At 42.0% G+C, this 18,267-nt stretch overlaps 1 long non-coding RNA gene across 2 annotated transcripts in view; it reads right to left on the bottom strand.

Moving 5' to 3' along the window:
* The window catches only part of LOC148142505 (uncharacterized), a 133,467-nt gene that overhangs the window by 71,693 nt on the left and 43,507 nt on the right, over nucleotides 1-18,267 (bottom strand). The gene's annotated exons all lie outside the window — the stretch shown is intronic.

Genomic DNA, 18,267 nt, shown 5'->3' with positions numbered 1-18,267 from the left:
CAGGCTTATCCAGCAAGTGCTGTCAATCATGGAAGTACATCAAACAGTAGATGCTCTGTTTTATATTTTGCAAGTGTAGATTGTTTCAGCACATTCTGTACTCTGTCTATTATGGGCGGACTGAAAAGCATGTTAGCTGGATTGTTACTGTAACAGAAAACCTCATCATTGTGGTGAAAGTGGCAAAAGAGACCAGAAATCTGAATTCCTGGTTTTGAACATGGCATACCTCATTTTTACTCGGGTGGAAATGGGCTCCATTGGGATTTGTCCTTTGTTCAGTTGCAGGGTTAGCTGGTCATCTAAACCATCAGCTGACACTTTTTACTGTCATGATTTTGGTCACTCCAGATAGGGAAGCCAGAAATGTGCAGATAGACCTGACAAAAATGTGTCTGAATTTTCTGCACTTCTTTAGACAGCTAAGGTTGACCTTCAGAGAGGGCACACCTTTGGGGAAGTTCACTGCCCTTTGGGATTGTAAGATGCCCTTTGGAATAGTTAAACTTAGACATGAATGTCTTTAAAAGTGGTTAAATGGTCTGTAAATTGTTAAACATCGGCATGAATGTCTGTAAAAGTGCATAAATGCATTAACTGTCCAGCTTGAACTTGTTGAGGGATGCACTAAAGCTTGGGGCAGCTCCACCAAAACATATTGGGGAAAGACTAAGGTATAACAAGGGTCTAGGAGACAGTGAGGTCTGCAGATGCTGGAGATCAGAGTTGAAAGTGGGTTGCTGGAAAAGCACAGCGGGTCAAGCAGCATCCAACGAGCAGGAAAATCAATGTTTTGGGCCAGAGCCCTTCATCCAGAGCCCATCATCAGTCCTTAATTCCTGATGAAGGGCTCCGGCCTGAAACATCAATTTTTCTGCTCTTCAGATGCTGTCTGACCTGCTGTGCTTTCTCAACTATAACAAGGGTCTGTTCAATCATCAGACCCTCTCATTGCCTCAATGTATGTAAATAGTGTCCTGCAAGTGTAAGAAATGTTTGCAACTGTAGGGAAAGTCAAATTCCACATTTTTTTTCCTGAGACTGAAAGTCTGAACAGAATTGCTTTTGTACCTGTGAATGTAAATTTTTATTTATATGATAAAAACATATTGCATTATAACGTCCAATGTTATAATGCTTGGAGTTATACAAGTCCTGATGTATATATTGACTGGTGAAGGTGGACTTGCAATAGACAGTACTGGAGGAATGTTTCTGATAGAATTAGTTATAACCATTCACCCTATACATATTGAAGACATGTAAATTATACATTCAGGAATTTTATATCTGTGTGTATAATGATATCTTTACACATGTTAATATGCTCCATTCTGCGCTCAATATCCCTTCTGAGATGGAGCAGCCACTAAAGGTTTAATGGCTGAAATATTATAATTTGACTGCATATTCAGGTTGCAAAACTGTTAGTCACTTACTTTAATTTGTAATAATTATTTGTAGCTTCTTTGAAAATAATGTGACAAAATTCATCAGGAAATACTAAGTGAGCAACTGTAAGGAAATTCAGAGCTCTGAAGATTCACATATAGTTGACACGAATCAAGTTGAAATGTAAGCACAATTCTAGAATATTATTGGTCTGAAAAAGCTGCAAGCAAATATTGTGCTTAGAATGTAAATTATACTGTGATCTGTTGGAATTATTAAAGAATCATGCTCAAAATGCTCCAAAAAATAACATATTCAGATTGTTCCATGAATTGCAGCGGTAATGGTAGTGATACCGTACTATGATAATAAGCTTTCTTAATGAAAGGATTTTGACCTGAACAGTTCCCTCTTTCTTTCTCCACAAATGCTGCTTGATTTGTTGAGTACTTCCAACATTTTCCTTTCTGATTTTGTTTCATTATTGTTTGCAATTTTATGTACAGAACAATCGGATCAAAGAATCCACGAGTTGCAAAGGACAAAAATGGCACATAGGCATTCATAAACCAGAAAAATAGTGTGGGATTGTAACAAGGAGAAAAACAAGTAAAGACTGCAGTTTTAGGGATGGCAATGTGTCAAATCTGTGAGTCTTATTAAACGTTGTAGAAATAGAGAGACAGACAAAAATAAAGAAGAGTGAAAGGTTAGTATATAAAGAGCATAGGTGTGTTCCACTGGTGCCGTTAAAAGCTAAGTTGATGTATTAAAAGTAAAAAGAAAGGAAGATCAGTACTTATAACCACTGCACACCCTAAAGCATTTTATAGTCAATAAAGTACTTTTTAAAAATGTGTAGTCAACTGTTAGCGTGTAGGAAATACAGCCAAAAAGTGTGACGCTGGAAAAGCACAGCAGGTCAAGCATCATCTGAAGAGCAGGAGAATTGTCGTTTCGGGCAGAAGAGATACAGTAGCTTGTTTATGCACAGCAAAATTCCAAAACCTGCAATCTCATAATAATAAGATAATCTACTCTTTTGTGATTTTCATTGTTTGTTAAATATAGGCCAACACAGCAAGGACAGCTTTTCCTCAAAATAATGCCATACAACATCATGTTCACCCAAGTAAGCAAATGGGCTCTCCATTTCATGTCTCGTCTGATTGACAGTACCACCATTGTTACAGTGCTACCTCAACATTGATTTTTGCACCCCCTCATCATTCGTACTGTACTGGAGTGTCAGCCTTGACTTTGTGCTCAAGCACTGAAGAGAGATTTGAAACCAGATCCTTCTGACTCAAAAAACAAGAGTATCATCAAAATGAACCACAGCTGACATATTGAATAAAAACAATGAGAAGGTGCAGGAAGACTAAAAGAAAAGGGCAGAAAAGCAACCAGGGGAAAACAAGTGTTTATATTCAACATTTTATATCTAGGTTTTAATCACAAAGCGTTGTTGAGTTGGTTTACTGCTGGAAATTTCTGTCATATGAGACGAAGTCTTAAAACAAAAGAGAACCGACCCAACTATATTTTTCCTTGCAGAGGCTGCAGCTGAGAAATTAAAGGTGCATGACTGTGCCACATAATCATCAGAATAATAACCATTTACCAAGCGATGTGAACACTAATTTTAGAGCTGCTCATTTACTGTAATGTTATGTATTGTACTTGATTGGCCTTGTTTCCATGCAATTGTCATTGTTGAAGCAAGTATCGTCACGACACTGCAATGTATTGTGGTTATTCTTCATCTCCTAGAGATTATTAAATATACTTGTAGAACTCAGTTAAAATACAGTGTAAAACATTGATTTTAACAGTTCCTCTGCTGGGAGAGATGTGAGGAGTAATATTCAAATTCAGCAGAGTGCAAAATGGGTGCTACTTACATTTTCATTTCCACAGACTGCCATTGAAAGGAAATCAGGCATTATGTGGTCTCTAAGATTATTTTCTAATGTATGATCTACTTTAAAACCATAATTACATTTGATTGAATAGGTCATTTCAAAACATGTTGGATTACCCTCCATCAGGTAATTCAAATGTTTTAGCAACTCAGCAGCTTGCTAAGCTACATCATAGGGCCTTAGGAATCAACCACATTACACACAGGTCTGACATGAGTGGGAGTAACAGCTTCCCTTTCTGGAACTCATTCAGTTTTTTTTACAACAGTTAGAACCACGTTATTTTTCTAACCTAGCTCTCAGTCTGTCAGATTTTGAATGAGTTTCATAACATGCCAGAGACGGATTCGATCTCACAGATTTGGATTTACAAGTCCAGTATCATGATTTGTTGGCTGAGATGTCTGTGATGTAGACATGAATTATACCAGCATCTGCAGGTTGAGTTGAGCTCAGCAAAAGTGGAGCTCTGTTTCCCAAGTGCCCTAATGGTGCAAGAGGATTCATAGAAGTGAAAGTCCTCTAAGAACATTTGAGATACTGAGAAGTAGGTTTACTAAATGTACAAGAGGCCATTTTTCAGAATGCAACTTTGCAGTAGGCTTCAGTTATACTGCACCAGATGGGAAGGCAAAGGAGACCACCTACTAGAGAATTCTGTTTATTTAATTTAGTGGTGGGAATCAAGTTGCCAACCTGTCTCCTGAGTTATTGTCAATGGCCAAATCGCAATGCAAAATATTGTTTGCATCAAAATGAGAATAGCAGTTTACATGCACCCTAAAATATCAATTCTACAATGTAGAATCTTTCTTGCCAGGTGCACCAACCGGTTGTTATTTTGCAGACAATGCTGTATACTGAGAATGCAAAGGAGGGGGCTGGTATTCTTTGTGGTGGCACCCACTTGACAATGTGTAAATATTTGCATCAGGTTGGACCTTGATGAAAGTTGCATCAGCTGTTATTGCTTTGAAAGCTTCCCAACACCAACACACCATCCCTGACACAGCGTTGTTCTCAGAGATGTCCTATGTGTGTATTTGTAATGAATCCATGAATGTCTTTATTGATATTTCATCACGTGATATGCACAATGGATCCCACACCCCCACTCTCAATGCTGGACAAGCACCAAATCGTTTTAACACCATTTTATTTGTTAGCTCTGTGTCGAACACAATGTTAAATGGTATTTATATTCAGTGCTGTGACTGCCATTCGACAGCAGATTCCAAAATAGCTGCCACTTTCAAACAAATGCCATAACTCTGAATGCCAAATAATTTCAAAGAAATCAAAGCATGCTGGTTTGCACGGCAGGGGAAAATACAGCCTTGAGGTCTACAGTGCAAACAGAAGCCATTATATTACAGTTAACACAGGCACTATTCATGCTACTCAGGTCTTTCTGAGAAATAAATATTTTCCATTCAATTTTATTTTGTAAATGTTTATCTAATGGTGAATAGCTTAATATGACATAAATGAAAGCAGCAAAAGTATACAAAATGGCACTACTTTTACGTTCCTTGATGCAAAAAATTCTGTAATCTTGTGTTATTTTTGGATATGATGCATAAATGTTTTGCAGTCCGTGGAGGGTTAAAGTTGAACATCAAACCAGAAAAGACTTCAGAAGTGCAGCTGATGTCTGTGATGTGTGAGTTCACTGTGTAAAAATGTCTGATATACACAGCGTTTTCCAATCGATGTCTGTACAGCTGGGCAGATATCCAAATGAAAAAGAGTAAAATTTTCTTTTCAACTTTTTCTGAGGATGTTGATGTTGAACTGACTGCCCAGATATTCAGCTCCAAGTGGTTCAAAATGATCACTCACAAGATTTGACTTGTTACATTTTCCCAACAGGATAATTGAAGGTGTTCTCTGTTGTGCCCTCTTTTTGAACAACTGAATGAGATACAAACTGATGGCTTTTCATAACAGTACCGATGCTTTCCAGCTTTACCAACACACTTAACATTTATTGAAAAACCTTACACACACACGCACACACAGTTATTCCTGGCTTTAGAACAAAGAACATTATAGCACAGAACAGGCCCTTCAGCCCACGATATTGTGCCAAACATTGATCCTCATGTAAGGTAAACCTAATGTACGAACCCTCAAATTTCCGTGACCATATGCATGTCCAGCAGTCTCTTAAATGTCCCCAGTGACCTCACTTCCACAATTGCTGCTGGCGACGCATGCTCTCACAACTCTCTGCGTAAAGAACCGTCCTCTGACATCCCCTCTATACTTTCCGCCAAACAGCTTAAAACTATGACCCCTCGTGTTAACAATTTCTGCCCTGGGAATAAGTCTCTGGCTATCAACTCTATCTATGCCTCTCATTATCTTGTACACCTCAATTAGGTCCCCTTGCTTCCTTCTTTTTTCCAATGAAAAAAGTCCGAGCTCAGTCAACCTCTTTTCATAAGGTAAGCCTTCCATTCCAGGCGGCATCCTGGTAAACCTCCTCTGAATCCTCTCCAAAGGCATCCACATATTTCCTATAATAGGGTGACCAGAACTGGACATAGTATTCCAAGTGCGGTCTAACCAAAGTTTTATAGAGCTGCAACAAGATCTCATGGCTCTTAAACTCAATCCCCCTGTTAATGAAAGCCAAAACACCATATACTTTCTTAACAACCCTGTCCACTTGGATGGCAATTTTAAGGGATCTATGTACCTGCACACCAAGATCCCACTGTTCCTCCACACTGCCAAGAATCCTGTCTTTAATCCTGTACTCAACTTTCAAAGTTTGACCTTCCAAAATGCATCACTTCACATTTATCCAGGTTGAACTCCATCTGCCACCTCTCAGCCCATCTCTGCATCCTGTCAATGTCACACTGCAGCCTACAACAGTCCTCTATAATGTCAATGACACCTCCAACCTTTGTGTCATCTGCAAACTTGCTAACCCATTCTTCAATCCCCTCATCCAAGTTATTAATAAAAATTACAAAGAGTACAGGCCCAAGAACAGAGCCCTGTGGAACACCACTCACCACTGACTTCCAGGCAGAATACTTTCCTTCCACTATCACTCACTGTCTTCTGTTGACCAGCCAAGTCTGTATCTAGATAGCTAAAATTTCCCTGTATCCCATTCCTCCTGACCTTCTGAACGAGCCTACCATGGGGAACCTTATCGAATGCTTTGCTGAAGTCCATATACATCACATCCACCGCTCAACCCTCATCAACTTGTCTAGTAACATCCTCAAAGAACTCAATAAGATTTGTGAGGCATGACCCGCCCCTCACAAAGCCATGCTGACTGCATTTAATCAAGCCATGCTCTTCCAGATGGTCATAAATGCTATCCCTCAGAATCCTTTTTAACACCTTGCAGATGACAGACGTGAGACTTATTAGATTAGATTAGATTACTTACAGTGTGGAAACAGGCCCTTCGGCCCAACAAGTCCATACCGCCCCGCCGAAGCGCAACCCACCCATACCCCTACATTTACCCCTTACCTAACACTACGGGCAATTTAGCATGGCCAATTCACCTGACCTGCACATCTTTGGACTGTGGGAGGAAACCGGAGCACCCGGAGGAAACCCACGCAGACAAGGGGAGAACATGCAAACTCCACACAGTCAGTCGCCTGAGGCGGGAAATGAACCCGGGTCTCTGGCGCTATGAGGCAGCAGTGCTAACCACTGTGCCACCGTGCCGCCCACTATTGGTCTGTAATTGCCGGGGATTTCCCTATTTCCTTTCTTAAAGAGAGGAATTACATTTGCCTCCCTCCAGTCCTCAGGTACGACTCTGGTGGAGAGCGAGGATGCAAAGATCTTCGCAAGTGGTGAAGCAATTGCATTTCTCGCTTCCCAAAGCAGCTGAGGACAAATCTAGTCTGGCCCTGCCGACTTGTCAATCTTAATATTTGTCAAAATTTTCAGCACATCAGCTTCCTCAATCTCTATCCATTCCAGCATGTTTACCTGTTCCTCAATGGTTTCATTCACTACAAGGTCCTTTTCTTTTGTAAAGACAGAAGCAAAAAACTCATTTAGGGCTTCCCATACATCCTCAGACTCTATACACAAGTTCCCTATGCTATCCCTGATTGTCCCTACTCTTTCTTTGATCATTCTCCTATTCCTCACATACGTGTAAAATGCCTTTGGATTCTCCCTAATCCTTCCTGCCAAGCCTTTTTCGTGCCCTCTCCTGGCTCTCCTCAGACCATTTTTTAAGCTCCTTCCTTGCCTGCCTGTAATCTTCTAGATTTGAGCAAGACCCTGGCTTCCTCCACCTTACGTAAGCTGCCTTCTTTCTTTTGACGAGTAGCTCCTCCACTCTCGTCATCCAAGGTTCCTTTATCTTACCCCTTCTTGCCTGTCTCAGAGGAACACATTTATGTATCACTCGCAACAACTGTTCCTTAAACTGTCTCCACATGTCTGTAGTGCCCTTTCCATGGAGCAATTGCTCCCAGTCCATGCTTCCCAACTCATGTCTGATAGCATCATAGTTTCCTTTTCCCTAATTAAATATCCTCCCATTGTGCCTGCTTCTCTCCTCCATAGCTATGTAGAATGTGAGGCAGGTGTGTTCTCTATCATCAAAATGCTCTCCCACTGCAAGATCTGACCCCTGCCCCGGCTCATTGCCGAGCACCAAATCCAAAATGGCCTCTCCCCTCATTGGCCTGTCAACGTACTGAGTTAGGAAACCCTCCTGAACACCTTACAAAAACGGCTCCTTCCAAACCATCTGCTCGAAGGAGGTTCCAATCAATATTGGGAAAGTTAAAGTCACCCATTTTACAACAACCCTACTACATCCACACTTTTCTAAAATCTGCTGACCTATGCTTTCTTCAATCTCCCTGTTGCTATTGGGGGGCCTGTAGTAAACCCCTAATGAGGTGACTGCTCCCTTACTGTTCCTAATTTCCACCCATACTGACTCAGTAGGCAGACCCTCCTCGACAATGGTAACTTCTGTAGCTGTGATACCCTCTCTGATTAGCAGTGTTACACCCCCTCCTCTTTTTCCCCCCTCCCTATTCTTTTTAAATGTTCTAAACCCTGGAACATCCAGCAACTATTCCTGCCCCTGAGAAACCCACGTCTCTGTTATGGCCACAACATCATAGCACCAGGTACTGATCAATGCTTCCAAGACTTTGCTTCTAAGGGTTTGAGTCGGCAAATGTCTGGTAGTAACATTTATATTTTAAGGGAAAGAAATTATACACTTGCTGGTAGACAAAAGGAAGAATGACAATTAGTTCATTAATTAATATCCTTGAGTCAGTAGCTGTAAATTCCGATACATCAGGCACCATAAAGGGATTACAAATTGTTGGACTTAAGGAAGCTACAGCAAGCAGTTAGGTTAATTCACAAAGGACCGTGAACAACTTTCTCTCATATGGGAGAGACAGACAACAGATTAGACATAATTTGTGTGGCACCACTTTGTGAACGTGGGCAAGTGAAATAACTGCACAGAGGCTGGGTCCCGTCACCTTTTCTTTACTTATGCATGTACACTAGCTGCAGCCAGCCAGCTGAGAATTTGTTCTCCAAAACTGAGGAGATTCTAACCTCCTGGTTATCTATATTTTTTCATTCAATGTTATACAAAATGACAAGCACATGACACATTTAACAGTTTAAAAAAAAAAGCTACAAAGAGATGAGGTCCTGAAATCAAATGCCTCAAGTCCCCCTCTAACTAACAGGACAAGCAGTACTCAGAACCCACAAAATAAACCACATCACAATCCTCCAAATAAAAATACACAGCAAACAATCTCCTGGTTATGCTCTTCAGCTAAGGCTTTCTTGATTGGCCCAGGTTAACAGCCCCAATGAATAACCTTATAGTCAATGAGGTCCACCTGGTCCCAATCAGTTCAGCAATCCTCTCAAATATCACAACTAGTAGCGGGATTGAACCCATCTCATTCTTGAACTAACCGACTCCTAGGAGGAGCCGATCCTATTGCAGAGGGTCTTACTATCAAATAGGTCCCATGGTTTAAGGTGGATGGTGTTTGATACAAGTGTGTTATTCTTACTGACTGGTAATACTAAATGCCAGAAGAAGTGACTTATTCAAATAGTAGGGAATTTGTTTTACTTTTGACAATTAGACATTGGCTATTAAGTCTATTTTGATCCAACCCTTTTAAAGCCATGTGGCTTAGTCAAACCACCCTATTATGCTGAAGCTTATTGGAGTTTAAGACACTATTTCCCAGTCCCTCCCCTGTGAGAGAGTTATTAAGTATAACAGATCCCAAGAGCCACACTTGGTGTCTTATGCAACCCTTGCAAACAGAATAAAGCAATGGTACAGCACATTCACAAAGTGCCTAGGTAGCAGAATATATTTTCTGCTTACACCATGCTTTCTGTGCCCAAAGATGCAAATCTGTTACTGTACTATTTTTCCTGTTGCACTCCATTTCAATGGATGCAGAATGCCCTTCCTGCTGCTAACCCTCAACACAGTGGACTGACACTGATACATGCTGGCTTGCCTGCACCAGTGGTTGGGGTTGTTCACAATCCTAAACTATTCAGAAGGCCTTGCTCTCCTTTTATAGAATCCTGTTTTTTTTTTAAAAAAGATTAGATTAGATTCCCTACAGCATGGAAACAGGCCCTTTGGCCCAACAACTCCACACCGACTCTTTAAAGAGTAATCCACCTAGACTGGTTTCCGTCTGAATAATGCACCTAACACTATGGGCAATTTAGCATAGCCAATTCACCTGACCCGCACATCTTTAGATTGTGGGAGGAAACCCACGCAGACACGGGGAGAATGTGCAAACTCCACACAGACAGTTGCCCAAGGCTGGAATCAAACCTGGGTCCCTGGCGCTGTGAGGCAACAGTGCTAACCACTGAGCCACCGTCCTGTTCTTTCTCTCCTTTAGTTAAATGAATTGCACAGCCTGAATCTCACATGGTGAGTGGCCTGTTGTAGGTGAGCTCACAGGCAGCTTCTACCTCAGGTTAGAATGGCTGTTTAGTAACCTAAATGGTTACGCATTTTCCTGATAAAAACCATTTTTGTAACTATGGTGATGTGCTGCAATGCTTGCTGATCACTAACATCACCATGGTGATTTGTGGCTGGTCCAAAAATGCTTCCTCAAGAGAACGAGAGGAATGGATGATGTCATAAGGATGAAATCATGACAAACAACAGACTTCACTTCAGACTTGGAAAACAATGGTTTTAAAAAGATTGTAAACAAAAGACAAAAATAGTCTTATGCTTTTAAGGCATTTCTTTACTTTGCATGTCATTTTCTTTTCGAAACGATACATGAGCATTTTTTATTTTGTCACAAGATGGATATTCCATACAGAAATGGATTGCTGTGAGTGATGTAATGTCCTTTCCTATTTCACCTCAGACATTCAGGTTTTAAATTGGACTGCACCTGAAAACAGGCCTGAGAACAGCAGCACACGATTGACCTGTGCTATTCAGTGTAATTGAGGCACTATTCCTACTGTGAACAGCCAGTGCCATGCATACAGCTTATGGGGTGTCTTTATCAGCAGGAGGCCCAAAGTCAGAATTTCCTGGCACCACCTAAAACCAGCCGATATTGCCAGCCTATACCCTTTAACGAGCTGAAGCATCCTGGCTGGAGGAGGACCTGGCAGTAATGCAGGAAGTTAAGTCCATCCTGAGAAACAGTAAGACCCAACAGGAGGAGCGCAAGCTCCAAGGGTCTTCAGATGCAGCACTGAAGGCCACACTGAAGAAGTTGGGAAGTAGGAGGGAGTTTCTGTATTGACAGGAGGCTATGTGTCCCTCGTGGGACACACTTCAAAGACCATAGGAGCTCCCAGTTGCCTGCCATTTCACCACGCTATCCTGTACCCTGGTCAACATCTCTGTCTCAGGTTTGCTGCAGTGCTCCAGCTTGGGCCTACAGCCTTCTGGACTCTATATCGAGTTCAACAGTTTTAGGGCTTGAGGTACCTTTTCCCGTGTCCTTACCCCAATTCACACACACAGCAGGCCTTGTTAATCACGTGGTCTGCTATTACACACAACCCATTGTTCGCCACTAATAGTCCCCATAAGCAGTAATTCTTTCTCCCAGGCTGACTGTTATCCACTCCTGTGTTTATCCAACTGTTCTTCTCTCTCTTTGGGCTCGATAACCACCTATCATTTACTCACTCTTCCCTCCACCCATCCTACCTTACCACTCAACGTAAAATTCAACTCAGACTGTTTGAATAACCACAGTCTATCATTGAAAACTTTTATCAATCACAATTCATACCCAATATTCTTGTCCTTCAGCTCACACTGCTGCAAGCACACACACACGCATCTTGTAGTTTGCACACCACTGGCTATTAAATGATAACATCCACATCAACCAGACAGATTGTAAGCTACTCATTGATACACTTCCCTCCTGACTCCAAGGCATGGTGACACATAACCAGAAGTAACAGGACTAACTGGAGAGAGGCAGGCTCTCTTGCACGGTGGAGAGGTTCTGGGCTACATTGGGATATACGCTTCCACATTCCTGGATCAATAAGCTTCACACAGTCATGAGGAGGAGATCCCACCCAGAGTGAGACACAGCCTAAGTGAGTACATAGTTAAGGGTATTTGGAGGCAATGTGAAGAGGTGCTTTTTGCTTGCTTTGTTTTGGCTCATAGTCTGTAAAGTTGTTTTTAACAGGATAAATTGAAGCCCAGGATCAGGGCCCAGCTCAATGATCAAGGCTCACATCATAAGGTAAACTGTAATTGCATTGGTTGGTGATAGCTCCTAATTTGACTATCTATTCAAGGTTACTTTCAGATTGAAGTTAAAGAGAGGAAATATTCATAGCCTACAAACTAAAAGACCAGTAAGGAATTTTGAAAAATCAAATTTAATTATTAAGTATATTAAATAGAGATGCTGGGCCAGGTAATGTGTTGTACTTGCATGATGTGGGAGCTTGTGGACTCCATTAGGGTTTATAGTGACTACATCTTGGCAAGTGTTGGTTGTTTGAGGAGCTCTGACTCAGCGTTAGTGAGTTGGAATCTGAGTGTAGAACAGTGTGACACATCAGGGAGGGTGAAGAGTTACCTGGATGCTGTGTTAAAGGAGGCAGATACGCTCCTTAGATTAACTACCTTGAATTTGGTCAGGGACAGGAGGGTGTGATTACCAGAGAGGTAGGCGGAGGAATCCAGAAGTTAGTGCTGAAGGAGCCTCAGCCCTTGAGCTTGACTAACAAGGTTGAGGTTCTTGCTTCCTGTGTGGATGAGAGTGGGGGCTATAATGAGAATGAGGATGACTCTCTGTGTGGAGTTTGCACATTCTCCCCGTGTCTGCATGGGTTTCCTCCGGGTGCTCTGGTTTCCTCCCACAATCCAAAGATGTGCAGGTCAGGTGAATTGACCATGCTAAATTGCCCGTGGTGTTAGGTGCATTAGTCAGAGGGAAATGGATCTGGGTGGGTTACTCTTTGGAGGGTCGGTATGCACTTGTTAGGCTGAAGGGCCTATTTCCACACTGTAGGGAAGCTAATCTAATCAAAATAATCATAGCACCCCGGTACAGGGAGCCATTCAAGAAGGGGAAAGAAAAAAGAATTGTAGATGTAATCAGGGATATTATAGTCAAGGGAACAGATATTTTCTTTGTGGCTAGGATTGAGAGTCCTGAAGGTTGTGTAGCCTGGAATCAGTATATCTCATCCAGACTAGAGAGGAACTTAGAGTGGGAAGGGAAAGACCCAGTTGTCGTGATTCATGTAGATACCAATGATAACGCAGATAAAGGAAATAAGGCTGGCGACTGACTGTGTGGAGTTTGTACATTCTCCCCGTGTCTGCGTGGGTTTCCTCCGGGTGCTCCGGTTTCCTCCCACAGTCCAAAGATGTGCAGGTCAGGTGAATTGGCCATGCTAAATTGCCCATAGTGTTAGGTAAGGGGTAAATGTAGGTGTATGGGTGGGTTACGCTTCGGCGGGTCGGTATGGACTTGTTGGGCCGAAGGGCCTGTTTCCCCACTGTAATGTAATCTAATCTAAAAGTGATGGGGATCAAAGAATTGGTGGATGGCCATCGCTAAGGAGGAGTTAATGGGGAACTGAAAGGTCTGAAGGTGGATAAATCACCCAGACCAGATAGACCACACCCCAGAGATCGGAATGAGATGGCTGAGGAGATTGTAGAGGGATTGGTCGCAATCTTTCAGGAATCACTGGAGTCAAGGAGGGTTTCAGAGGACTGGAAAATGGCTAATGGAATGTAATACCTGACATTTATCATTGATAAGATTTTAGAGACCATTATCAAGGATGAGATTATGGAACACTTGGAAGTGCATGGAAAATAAAGGACTCAGTCAGTACAGCTTCATGATTGGGAGGTCATGCCTAAAAAAAAATCTATTAGAATTCTTTAAGGAGGTAACAAGCAGATTAGACAAAGGAGAGCCAGTGGATGCAATCTATTTGGATTTTCAGAAGGTCTCTGACACGGTGTTGTACAGGAGGCTGCTACATAAAATAAGAGCACATGTTGTTAGAGGCAAGGTGATAGCATGGATAGAGGATTGGCTGACTAGCAGAAAGCAGAGGATAAGGATAAAGAGGTCATTTTCAGGATGGAACCTAGCGATTAGTGGAGTTCCACAGAAGTCTGTGTTGGGACCACAACTATTCATGCCATGATTGATTGGCTGAACAGATTAAATGGGTCCAATGGCTAATCCTGCTCTTATATCTACAGTCTTATGGCCTATGGTCTACAACCTTGCACGTTGTCAGGGCTGAAACTATTGAATACGATGGTATCCTCATCCCTAATCGCCTTTTCAAATCCCAGTAAGATTATGGCATTTGTCTTCCCAACAATTCAACTCACTTAGTACCCTTGCTGTTGGCTGTCACATGTTGAGATGGTGCAGTCAGAGCCTAGCCCTCCGAGAACCAGGATCTTTCAATGTTGGCTCTGAAACGCATCTACTGTCTCCTCCACTGAGAGTTAGTGTGTCCCACTCACCATGATGCAGGCTCTGGATAGCATTGCGTAGGAGCATTCAGTCAGGTCAAAGCACAAGGAAGCCAGGCATTAAAGAAATGCACAAGTGGGATTAATTAAATATTGTGTGCAATATGGCATGCTTTGATTTTATAGTTGGATTTGGAATGCTTATTTAATTGTGGCTTTTATCTTGCCATTGTGGCCATTGATAGATGGATGTAAAGTGCAGGACTGTTGGTGAATGGGAAATTGAGTTTGTGGTTACTGGTGCTTCACTTGGATGAATTCGTCAGGAACAGCCAAAGCTTCAAGGTGCTGTCTAGATAACCCTGCCTTCTTCCTCATGCTTCTCTCCTCTTGCTCCTCACAATCCCACTCCTCAGCTGCTCTCCAGGGTTGACCCTCAAGGATGCCAAGGTTCTGTTACCTGCGGCAGACCCACCACAAATCTTGAGACTTGGTTATTGCGGGGCTCCTTCGGTATAGTCCTGGCAACGGAAACGTTTTCTCAGCATTTCACTGGACCGTGCTATTTCATTTCCAGTGGCAGTATCCACAGGCTGTACATGTGTACCTGGATTGCACACCAGAATCATCAATATGTCACCAGTGAATAGCCCTTGTTAGCTGCTCTCCAATCTCTGGCTCACTATAATGGTGCAGTTGGCACAGTACCATGTCACAGAGTGAGGGCATCATGACTCGTTCCAACCTTTTCATTTTGGGATGGGGGTGGTGTTGGCATGCACCACCTGCAAAGAGATGTGTGAGTTGTCAATAGTGTCCTCCAGAGTCAGGATCCAAGGAGCAGGAGAATCGACTTTTCAGGCATAAGCTGTGAAGGGTCTCTTCGGATGACCTGCTGTGCTTTTACCAGCGCCACACTTTTTGACTCTGACTTTCCACATCTGCAGTCTTCATTTTCTCCCAAAAGCATCCTACACCATGGGTAAATATGTGAACCTAGTCACCTACTCACCTATTCACTGCACCAATATGTCATTGGCAGAAGTGATTTAATTTGATTAAATGTGTAGCCTATTCATATAGAACACCTCTGTGGCATCTTTATTAAATAGTGGACAGTGAACGGCAAGATTTTGGAAAATAGTGCACATGGATTGACCTCCTGATGAGCATGGTCTGTGCATTACTGGTGGATATTCACTGCACATTCACAAACACCCTCACCATCATGGCATCCCGCAGGATTGACCTTCTCAGTGCGTGTGCATGGCATGCAAATAATTTTGGAGCTCTAAAAATCAGACATTAATGTGCATGATTTCACACCTAATGTAGTTATTGAAACAAAATACCTTCATGGAATCTTCGACACTTCAGGTTTTGATTATGCATTCAGCCTGTTGAGTCCAACTGCAGCAATCTGATCTGCCAAGTTATGATGTACGGAATAAGGGAATTTTATACCAATGGTGTGAGGTACTAACATCCTCAGGATGATGTTTTAAACAAGGAAGGTCAGGCTTGTTTGCCTTTTATCATCATTAGAACTCCAGCGATGTGTTCTGGTCTTGAACACAACTTGACCAATGAAGTCATCAGTGATGTCTATGCAAAGTTATTGAGGTCTCACTTCTAACCTGTTGACCGTGAATCGTATCCAGAGGAATTTCAAGTGCATGTGGAATTGCTGCCTACGTGCAAAGACCTAGAGCCAAGAGACTGAGACCATCTTGAGGTATTATGAAGGGAAAAGGAGAGAGAAATGACTGATTGAATAGCTCCCCTCAGTGATGGTGTCCATTGTTCCAAAACAGATTTCAATTCTATTGTTTCACAGCCAATATTTCAAATGATACTAACATGCCATTGAGATTCCGTTAACAGTGACTACTCTTATTTCTGAGATAAATGTGTTGCTGTTACACTAGTGGATATATACAGGCACCAGATTGGATGATGGTGACAAATTTAAGTCATTCTCATGCCTTTCAGTGTACATAGAAGCACCTTACATTTGTCTCCATTATAATTACCAGGGCTGTATCAGTTGCATTGGCAATGTCACCAGGAAGCTACTGTAAATACACCCAAAAGCAAAAGCACTACTTCTTAAATCCCAACTGTGCAAAATACTCTGACTTACTAAAAATAGCAAGAATGTGCTTCAACTTGTAAATCTTTTGTTCTCAATACTGCCAGCTGACAGTAACAGCTGTCAAATTGGTGGATGAATATGTGTGCTTTGAAGATGAAACACTCAGACTAAGGATAAACTTATGTGACCCACAAGGAAAAAAGTTGTTGCGCTGTTCATTAACTCTTTCAACCTGCACAGACTCAATTTGGCCTCAGGCCCAGGGATGTAAACCCAAGCGTTCTTGCACAGGGGAAAACTGACAATGCACCTTCACATCAGCAACAGAGTGGTGTCAGAAAGGGCAGGCAAATATTCAGAATGGTTCCAAATGTCATCTTTTTCTGACTACAGGGTGGAATGACAATGGCCACATCTGCACACTGAAATCCCTTTTAAATTGATTTTTAATAAACTAAGTGTGTGAAAAATTCATTGGTTAAAATTAGAAAATGTCTACTTGATAAGAGCTCCAAATGTTGCTTGAAAGGCTGTGTTTCTTTGCCTGTGCTATTTTTACAGCATGGTTATAGTTAGCTCCTGGCCAATTTTCCAATGTGCATTACAGGTGAGAAGACTCCCACATTGGCTCAATATACCAGGAAATTTATGTGGCTGCCTACAATTTTCCATCCATTCTTTAACCTGTCGGTGACTATTTCCAGCAGCATCACTGTTTATTTATAAAGTCAAAGAACTGTGGATGCTGTAAAATGCTGATTCTGAGGATTCTGAATTGCAGAATTCTAAGGAAGGGTCATTCGACAAAAAACACTCACTCTGATTTATCTCCACAGATGCTGCCAGACCTGCTGAGCTTTTCCAGTGATTTCTGTTTGTGTCACTATTTACTTCACCTTATTTCTGCATGACAAGTGTGATTGATCCTGCATACACAGAGTTAATTTCAGGACACTCAAAACCATTGCGTATTAGCCACCTGCTCAGATTTGGTGTAATGTTTTGTTACTATAAAGATTTGAAATATTTAAAACATTACAGTTTCACAAAGGGTGGAATTTAATGCCCTTCCATGTGGGGTAATTAATCAGATGGAAAAGTGGCGATGATAAAACCCACCTCCATTTCACTTCCAACCCAATTAGGTCTGAGTCGAAGGTCCATGGACAGATCTCTAGCCCTATCACCAACTAAACCCTTAAGTGTGCAATTGATGTCCACGTAAGGGCCTCATTCCATTGCTGATATTCACCCAATGGCAGATAGGGGAGCTTATCATGCAGGGATCATAACACAGTGGTGTAGTGGGAATGTCACTAGAATGGTAGCTCACAGGGCTAGGCTAGTACACTGGGTGAACAGGTTCAAATCCTATCAGGTTCTCTGATAGAAGTTAAACACAATTTATAAAATCTGAAACTGAGCATTATTGTTAGTGATGGTGACCATGAAGCCATCACGGAATGCCATTACAAACCCATCGGGTTCACTAATACCCTTTCGGGAGGAAAGGCTATCCTTACTTGGTGGGGCCTATATGTGACCCACAGAAATGTGGTTTACTCTGAAATGGTCTTGGCATGACATTCAGTTCAAGGCAGTAAGGAATAGGTAACAAATACTGGGCATGCCAGTGATACCCAGATTCTATGAAAACAAAAGAGGGGGGAAAAACAAACCAAATACATGTCTGTGCTCTGGGGATAAACCTTGTTCAAAGACATTCAGCACTAGATTAAGGAGAGATCTGCTGGGAACCATAACCTTCATCTCAGTAGCCTCACTCCCTCCCTCCAATTGCCATTTATCGCTGTGGCCTGGGTTTCAGTGACAATACCAAGCCTGAGGTAGATGGCATA

Source organism: Chiloscyllium plagiosum, unplaced genomic scaffold (genome assembly GCF_037043375.1).
Source record: "Chiloscyllium plagiosum isolate Xiang-an unplaced genomic scaffold, Cpla_swu_hap1 HiC_scaffold_28, whole genome shotgun sequence".
Taxonomy (NCBI): domain Eukaryota; kingdom Metazoa; phylum Chordata; class Chondrichthyes; order Orectolobiformes; family Hemiscylliidae; genus Chiloscyllium; species Chiloscyllium plagiosum.
This window is presented reverse-complemented; position numbering and strand designations above follow the sequence as displayed.